This window comes from Bos javanicus, chromosome 9 (genome assembly GCF_032452875.1).
Source record: "Bos javanicus breed banteng chromosome 9, ARS-OSU_banteng_1.0, whole genome shotgun sequence".
Taxonomy (NCBI): domain Eukaryota; kingdom Metazoa; phylum Chordata; class Mammalia; order Artiodactyla; family Bovidae; genus Bos; species Bos javanicus.
In genome coordinates, this window is record NC_083876.1 from 42,028,754 (window position 1) to 42,038,006 (window position 9,253).

The following is a 9,253-nucleotide window of genomic DNA, read 5'->3' on the forward strand; positions in this document are numbered from 1 at the left end:
ATATTTCTTTGCTGCTATGGTTAGCAATGTATAAAGGACCCTCAACTAATTGAATTAACAGTCTCTTAGTGGCTAGTTGGTGGTGGCTGAGCCACACACATAAATTGCTCCCGTGTGACTTCTCTGCTTCAAAGAGTGCTTGCTGAAGCACTTTATCTGTCCACCTTAACTGCATTTTAAGAGACATCAGAGGAGCTTTGAAAATTTCTAAGATGCACCTCAGACCAATTACCTAAGGATTTCTGAGGGTAGGACTATAGAATGGTATGTTTTTAAAGCTCCAACTTAAAGTGGGATTCCAATGTGCACTTATGTATCTAAGGTTGTATGTATATGAGGTTGAGAACTGTGATGTTTAATTTTATGTATCAACTTGAATGAGCCAAGGGATACCCAGATATTTGGTCAGACATTATTCTGGATGTGTCTGTGGGGGTGTTTTAGACTGAAGTAAACATTCAAATCAGTAGCTGAGTAAAGCAGATTGGCCTTCCTAATGTGGATGGGGCTTATGCATCAGTTGAGGACTTGAATAAACAAAAAGAGTAAGAGGGAACACCTCCTACTTGACAGCCTTTGAGCTGGGATATCAGTTTTTTCCTGCCTTTGGACTTGAGATGAAACATCGGTTCTTCTTGGATCTTGAGACCACCAGTTCTTGGACTGGAGCTACAGCTGATTTTTTTTCTTTTTTATAATTTTATTTGTTTATTGGCTGTGTTGGGTCTTCATTGCTGTGCAGGCTTTTCTCTAGTTGTGGTGAGCAGGGGCTACTCTCTTAGTTGTGGTGCGTGGGCTTCTCATTGCAGTGGCTTCTCGTTGCACAGCATGGGCCGTTTTGTGCGTGAGCTTTAGTAGCTGTGGCATGTGGATTCAGTAGCTGCGGCTTCTGGACTCTAGAGCGCAGGCTCATAGCTGTGGTCACAGGCTTAGTTGCTCCACAACATGTAGGATCTTCCTGGACCAGCGATAAAACCCACATCTCCTGCATTGGCAGGCAGACTCTTTACCACTGAGCCACCAGGGAAGCCCCTCCCATCTATTCTTGAAGTTGATCTTTCTTGAGAAGTGATCAAATAGCACCAGTTGTTGAAGACAGCAATAAGGCCTGACCCTGATACTCCAGCTTTGATTCTGGATCAGTCTTTTGCCTTGAACTGATCAAGAATCACTTCCTTTAGAATCTTCAAGAGCAAATTTAAATGAGTATGCACTAACATCATCTTCTCTTTCAGATCTGCAACCATTTCTGGTAGAGATGTGTTGTGAATATCCATCTCGGGTGCATCTACTATGGCTTTTGCTTTTAAGAAGAAACACACCATTTTGTCACTGGAAAGGCAGAAGTGACCTCTCAAGGCAGCCAGGGCAGCATAGGTAGAATACAGATGGAAACCAATGGAAAAATCACAGGAACTACAGAGTAAAAGGTTTTAAGTGTTGCCTTTGAGGGAACTTTCAAGGCCAACGAGGAAGGGAGCCTCCTAAACTACATTATTGTGACTCTGGAGAAGCTCCTGGCCCCAGGGGCTCTCAACAGGTCCCAGGGGAGGTGCACAGAGTCAGTGAGCACAGCACGGTGCTGTGCATACTGGAACATGGAGCACCTCTCTGGTTGCAACCACCACAGCAGTCATGGGCTGGATGGCATCTCCTCCAGCTCCAGCCCTGCAGGGCTGAGCAGAGAAGACCCTTTCACCACTTGCATGTCTCACTCCATGGAAGTTGTAAAAGAAGGTTCATCAATCGCCTTCTTATCCCCATCACAAAAGTCACCCCACAGCTGCTTTGCAAAGTGAGAGCAATGCCTCTGAGGCTGAGCTGCCATCCTCCTGCCTATACTTGGTTCTTGAACAATGCCACTGTTGGGGTGCCGACCCTCAACTGTACAAAGTTATGTACAGTTAGCCCTTCATCTGCAAAGCTGCATCTGCAGAATCAACCAACCTTGGATGGTGTAGTAAGTATTTAGTGAAAAAATTTGCATATAAATGGACTTTTAAAGTTCAAACTGATGTTGTTTAAGGGTTAACTGTACATTATTGGCTGTCCTAGTTCTCAGGCCTTTGAACTTGGACTGCAACTACACCATTAACTCTTGTGGGTCCAGGTTGCTGACTGCAGATTCTGGGACCTGTCAACCTCCATAAATGTGTGAGACAATTCCTTACAACAAATCTATTTCTATATAGATATTCATCCTATTGGTTCTGATTCTCCAGAGAACCCTGACAAATACAGATTTTGGTACCATGAAGTAGAATGCTGCTGTAACAAATACCTAAAAATGTGGAAGCTGCTTTGGAACTGGAAAATAGGTGGAGGCCAGAGGAGCTTTGAGGTGCATGCTAATAAAAAGTCTATATTGCCATTAAGGGACTAGTGGTAGAAACATGGATGTTAAAGGTGATTCTGGTGAGAGCTCAGAAAGAAAAAGAGAGCTAGAGAGAAAGCCTGCATCTTCTTAGAAAATACTTAGCAGAATGTTTGTAGAAATGTGAATGTTAAAGACTATTCTCATGAAATTTCAAGTAGAAGTGAGGAATAGGTTATTGGAAACTGGAGGAAAGGTGCTCTTTATTATATAGTGGATAAGAACTTGGCTGAATTGTGCTGTAGTGTTTTGTGAAAGATTAAACTTGCCAGCAATGAAACTGGGTATTTAGCAAAGGTGATTTCTAAAGCAAAGTATTGAAGATGTAGTTTTAGTCATCCTTACTGCTTTTAATAAAATACAAGAGGAAAGAGATGAGTTGAAGAAAGAATCTTCAAGCAAAAAGGAACTGGAACTTAAAGACTGGAAAATTCTCAAAGTATCCATCACAAAAAAAATGAGGTAGATGTTCTGAAGAGAACTCTAAGGGTGTGGGTGGCTGAACAGCCTTTTAATGAGATTAAGATGAGTGTGAACCATAGATCCAATCAGTCATCTCAGCAGATGCCAGAAATAGAGATTATACCACCAGAAATGCTGCTAGCTTCAAGAAAATGGGATAGAATGAAGGAAGGTTGCTAACATGGGCTATCCTTCAAGAAAAGAGAATGATATGAAGGTGAGCTGCCTAACATAGGCCCAGGGGGCAAGGCTGTTTCCTTCCTGGTTTCAGAACCTGGGGCCCTTGAAAAAAGCCATGGTGAGGGCTCTCAGCAGAGAGCTGGAGGAGTAGGGCTGCCCACAGAGCCTTGAGGGTGACACTGCCACCTCAGTGGCCCCGAGGGCAATGCATCAAACCAAAGAGGATTATACTCAAGCCTTTAAGATCTAATGGAATTTCTCTTGCTAGGTTTTAGACTTGCCTCGGACCTGTCACTCTTTCCTTCTTTCCTGTCTCTTCCTTTTGGAACAACAATGTCTATACTATGCTTGCCTCCCCACTGTATTTTCAACATTTAACTTGTCTGGTTAGGAAAGGAGTTTTTCTTTAGGATGAGTCTCACCCATTTCTGATTTAGATGCTATTTAGGTTAGACTCTGGACTTTAGACTTTAGAGTTGATGCCAGAATAAATTAAAACCTTAGGGGTTGTAAGGATGGAGTACGTGTATTTGCTGCAGTCCATGGGGTCACTAAGAGTTGGATATGACTGAGCGACTTCACTTTCACTTTTCACTTCCATGCTTTGGAGAAGGAAATGGCAGCCCACTCCAGTGTTCTTGCCTGGAGAATCCCAGGGACAGGGGAGCCTGGTGGGCTGCCATCTATGGGGTCGCACAGAGTCGGACATGACTGAAGTGACTTAGCAGCAGCAGCAGGGGTCAGAATGTTATGGACTGAATATGCCCCCTCAATTCATATGCTTAAGTCCTAACCCCCCAGTGTGACTATATTTGGAGATAGGGTTTATTGGGGGGTGACATGGGTTTAATGAGGCCATAAAAGTGGGGCCTTAAATCAATAGGGCTGGCATCCTTATAAGAAGAGGAAGAGACACTGGAGTCCTCTCTTCCTCACGTGAGGATGCACATCTGTACGCTAGGAAGAGAGCTCTCACCAGAAACCAGACTGACCAGTACTTTGATCCTGGGCTTTCCAGCTTCCAAAGCTATAAGAAAATAAATTTCTGTTGTCTGAGTTACACAATCTATAGAATTTTGTTATGGTAGCCTGAGTAGACAAATATAAGGACCATCTAAAGGAGATAGCAATCACTGCCCCCACACATATCCCCTTCTAAAATAATCTACCCTCACCTGCCTCATGGGGTACATGCTCCTGTGTCCTCAGCTTATTGGTCAGGGTGAGCACCTGACCCAGAGACTCTATCCATGGGCCCCTGAAACATTTCACACATAAACCCCACAGATCAGAGTTTCATTTACGCTCATAAGATCTTCTGTTGCATTGTGATTTCTCTAGGCATAACTCACTTTAGGGTAAGTTACTTGGTCAGATCTTAGCACCTACCTGAAAAGCTCATTGTAACTGATTTTGAAACTTGAGGCACTTTGCAAAAAGGACAGGTTTAAAAGGACAGCAGTTAGGATCTTTCAGATGCAAAGGTCAGAATGTGAGTGTGGGACACCTATAGGAGAATGGCTAAGAAGTAGGTGAGGGTGGGGAGATTGAAGGACACAAGGCACTGCAGTTTTCTCTGGGATGATTCTTTACACCTCACCTCCATTTCGTCTTGAGGGTGGCCTTTGTCATAACTGTCCTAATCAAAGCAAATTTGACTGTAAGGGTTAAAGACCCATTCAAAGTTACTTATGTATTGGGGGAGGGGTCGTTATTAAATGGATACAGTGGAAGTCTAGCGGGACTTCTTGGGAAACTACAGTTATTTCTTCCTCTTTCCCCCACCTTGCTCCTTACCACCAGGCCCTGTGGCTTCTCATGTTAGTTCACCTGGGCAGGTCTACCCATCCTCTCTTACAAAGGCTCTCTCAGCCACCTCAAGGTGGGATGGGCCTGGCCGGGGTTGTCAATCATAAAACATCCACTGAGGAAATTCATGCTGAAAATTTCTGTTCAGATTGTTAGAAATGTCCAAAGATACCTTATTTTGTCTATTTTAAGTCCTAAATAATTAAATTTAAGTTTGGATAATAGGCATACTGAGTGAAGTATTATGACTCATTTTCTGATAAAAATTTTGTGTTAACCACAAATTTCTTTTATTTAAAAAAACTCTATTGTAAAGTATTTCTAAAATGTTTACTTTCCTCTCTTTTTAAGATAGTGACAATATTTGCTCCCTTTTGGTGATACGTGAATCCTAAGTTTTAATAGCAATTCCCATGGAAGAGATCTCAGGGAAAAGTAGAAACAGTACTGAGTTTAGAGAGTCAGAACACTACATTCATCCCAGCTGTATCAGCCAAGGAACCTCTGGCATGTCACTGAGCCTCTCTGAGCCCTGCTTTCCTCATATGAGAAAGAGGAAATGACGGTAGAAATACTTTTCTTTTTATCTGGGGGTAATCACTCTCAATTTATATGTAAAATTAACTTGAAAGTTGAAAGCTTCAGCTTTTATCTCTGGTATATAGGACTTGTACTATAAATGTTTGTTGAATGACTTTTACAGTGTGAATGATCTCCATATACAAGGACAGGAAATTGGGCTGAATTTGTGCATGCTGCTGCTGCTAAGTCACTTCAGTCATGTCCGATTCTGTGCGACCCCATAGACAGCAGCCCACCAGGCTCCCCCGTCCCTGGGATTCTCCAGGCAAGAACACTGGAGTGGGTTGCCATTTCCTTCTCCAATGCAGGAAAGTGAAAAGTGAAAGTGAAGTCGTTCAGTCGTGTCCAACCGTCAGCGACCCCATGGCCTGCAGCCTTCCAGGCTCCTCCATCCATGGGATTTTCCAGGCAAGAGTACTGGAGTGGGGTGCCATTGCCTTCTCCGGAATTTGTGCATATTCTAGATCATATTAGGGTTTTGTTTTTCTTTTTTATACCAAATTCCTCATAGGAACTAGTTATTTTGGCTTTTTTTTTTTTTTCCACAAAGTGAAAGTAGTAAAGTAGGAAAACAAATATATAAGTTGAGGGCTCATTCACTGAGTATATGTTTAACTAAGTTGCTACTGTACAAGAAAGTCATTAATAGTGTATTCGTTTCTTTTAAGCTTATTCAGCAAATACTCACCAAGGATACTGGGAACATGTTGTTGAATAGACATGATCCTTGTCCTCATGGAGCTGATAAGTCTCGTACTTGAAACACTCACACATCAAAAACGCACTAAGGATATACTCTCTATCTCCCCTGGCCTATTTTCGGAGTTCCTGCAAATGTTTCTTTTGACCAGGGCCTAGAACGAGTTGGGGGAAGCAGGACAAACACCAAGGTCCAGCAACTGAGAAGAGGGCTTGGGCCTGAATATAAATCCCACATAATAATTTTTAGATCACTGTCCTTGGCTGAGGTGGGGGAGAAGATTTTTTTCACCAAAGCTGGAACATTGACTATATATAACAGTATACAAATGTCATGTCTTGTCTCTACTCCAATGTACTAACACTATTTCAATAGCTACTCCAATAGCTAACACTATTTGAGAGTCTGTCCAGGGTCAGGCACTGTACTGAACACTTTCCATGTTTTGTCTTTAATCTTCACACCAGCCTTGCAAGATAGATACTTTCATCATCCTCAGTTTGCTTATGAGGAGACTGCAGCTATAGAGGACATAGCCAAGGTCACAATAGATGGTTATAACAGAACTAAACCTGTTCTGTCCTACTTGAGTATATACCTTCTTCCTGCCAAACCATGTAGGGCCTTTACTGTTTTCTAAACAGAACAGTGGGCTTCCCAGGTGGCACTAGTGGTAAAGAACCTGCCTGCCAATGCAGGAAACGTAAGAGATGTGGGTTCAATCCCTGGGTGGGGAAGATCCCCTGGAGGAGGGCATGGCAAACCACTCCAGTATTCTTGCTTGGAGAATCCCATGGACAGAACAGCCTGGTGGGCTACAGTCCATAGCGTCGCAAAGAGTCGGACACAACTGAAGCAACTTAGCACGCATGCAAACAGAACAGTAAGAAAGCTGTGTTTCTATCCCTTGTCACAAAATACATGTCTTTCAATATAATACATGATAACAATAGCTAATATTAATTGAGCAATTACTATGTGCTAGATACTATCCTATCTATTTATATGTATGAATTTATTCAATCCTCAAAAACCTATGAACCAGTTACTCTTTTTATTAAACTTTATCTATTATTTTATAGATGAGGAATTGAAACACAGAGATATGAAGCAACTTGTCCATGATAACTCAGCTGATATATGCCAGAGACAGAGTCAGACCCAAGTTGCCTGGGGCCAGAGATTAAAATCTGTCATTTCATCCAAATGAAATATATTATTTTCAATGTCTATTACAGTTTCATTAATTGGTGAAATAAAGATCACTAGCATGTGAGGGACCCTTCTTCCTTACCTCCCACCCCCATGAGCAGAAGACCCAATTCCATCCATAGTCTGATGGAACATTTTCCTCTGTCATTGTGCAGTGTGAAACTTACACAACTGAATGTAACATCTCTGAATTTCATCTGCTGTGGAATGGCACATGATAAAAAATGCACCACATATTCTAAGTCTGTGTTTTCTCACTAATTTAGTCTTTTTTCTCAAATGCACAGCATTTCCCATAGACATGAGAGTTCTCTCAAAAAGTTAACAGCACTCTCTGAGAAGAGGAATTGGAGAAACCCAGGAATGTTTTCTTTAGCAGCTCAGGCAAGTGACTGAAAAGTAAAAAATTAATTTTTTTTATAATATCAGATTTTAGATCTTCCCTCTGACTGACTGACTATTTGGGTAAATTGGGCAGTGGCATAACTGACCAGGCAGCAACCTCAGTGGCTCAGCTAGGAGCGGGGCATAGGCAGAAGGCAGCAGAAAAGTGTTGGGGCATCAGACCGGTGAATTCTAACTTCAGTCTACTAAAAACAATCTCCCTCTTTCTGTATCACAGAGACACACATGAGAGATTTCTGAAGCAGGCTGATGCCCTCAGATATAAACCTAGTTTGTGGCTATGAACCATTAAGGATGCTTGATAACTACTAATTAAGTGAATTAGAAACACAATATATAATTACTGATGTTCTACTTTCCCCCCTGTCTTTGCTGCACCACAGGAAAAAGTTTCCACGGCAATTGGTTTGTATAAGCAAAGACCAAAATTAAATTAAGAGGTCACATGCCAGTAGCAAAGACAAAATCAGGGAAACATTTTCTAATCAGAAACTGCAAAGAAGTTTGGGCCTTTATATAATAGAGAAATTAGGATTGGATAGTGGTATTCTTTCAACCAACTTTTCACAAATATTTCCTGGAACAGCCCCAAGGACTGAATCCTCATTTAGCCTATTCTTTTTTCAGATATAATTGAATTTACTTGTTTCGGTTTCTGCCTCCCCACCTTCCACCTGGGGCTAAGGGCAGTGCTGCTCTGCTTTCATATGGCATAAGTGCAGTCATAAACCACGTTTGAATATCTCTTCTCCAGGTATCAGAGGCTCTATCTAGGTCTTTTCTTCCAAAGCTCCTGTCTTCTCACACCCCAGGGAAATTCCTCTATACCCTCCACTCCCCCAGTGATGCTCAGCAACCCGCCCCCTTCACTACCTTGCACTCCCCAGCCCCAAAAGTTATCCTATGAAAATGAACAACTCCATTAGCTGTGGAGAAGATTATCTGAAAAATATCCTCTGAGAGGATTTTGGTGCAGGAAAATACAAAGAAGTGTCTAGAATCTTTGACTGAAATCACTGACCGTTGTGAGAGGTGACACTAAGCTGAAGGAATATACATTCCTTGGGGCAGAGGGATGTTTGCATCAGTAGGAGAAGGAAAGATAGCTCTTGTTGTTGTCTGGGGTCTATGGGAGAGGATTTAACAACACACACATCAGGATGGAGTGAAAAGTCTCTAAAGACATATTCATTCCCACAGCAGGCCTGTGGTTTGGCATCTACTTAGCTCCTCAGACTCACCAGCCATCTCCATGGGAGGGGGAGGACGTGACTAGTCAAACGATTCCCACCACCCCGCTGGATGCCTCTGCAGGCTCCTGGAGTTCTCCCTGGCAGGGTGGCTGGCTGACTTGGCTTCACAGTTTTATGAATATGAGCTTTTACTCTTGCTCCTTGAAATTAAAAAAAAAAAAAAAGTTCAGATGAAGGCACAACAGGGAAAGGTAAGAAACCTATGTCTCTCTCCTCTCTGTTCTTAAATGGTAGTTAAGAGGTAGTTTTTTAAAAAATATTTCATTTGGATATAGA

General features: G+C 42.2%; 1 pseudogene; it reads right to left on the reverse strand.

Moving 5' to 3' along the window:
- Window positions 1–1,139: 1,139 nt before the first annotated feature.
- On the reverse strand, window positions 1,140–8,609 carry LOC133253870 (protein Mis18-beta-like; annotated as a pseudogene).
- Window positions 8,610–9,253: the final 644 nt, after the last annotated feature.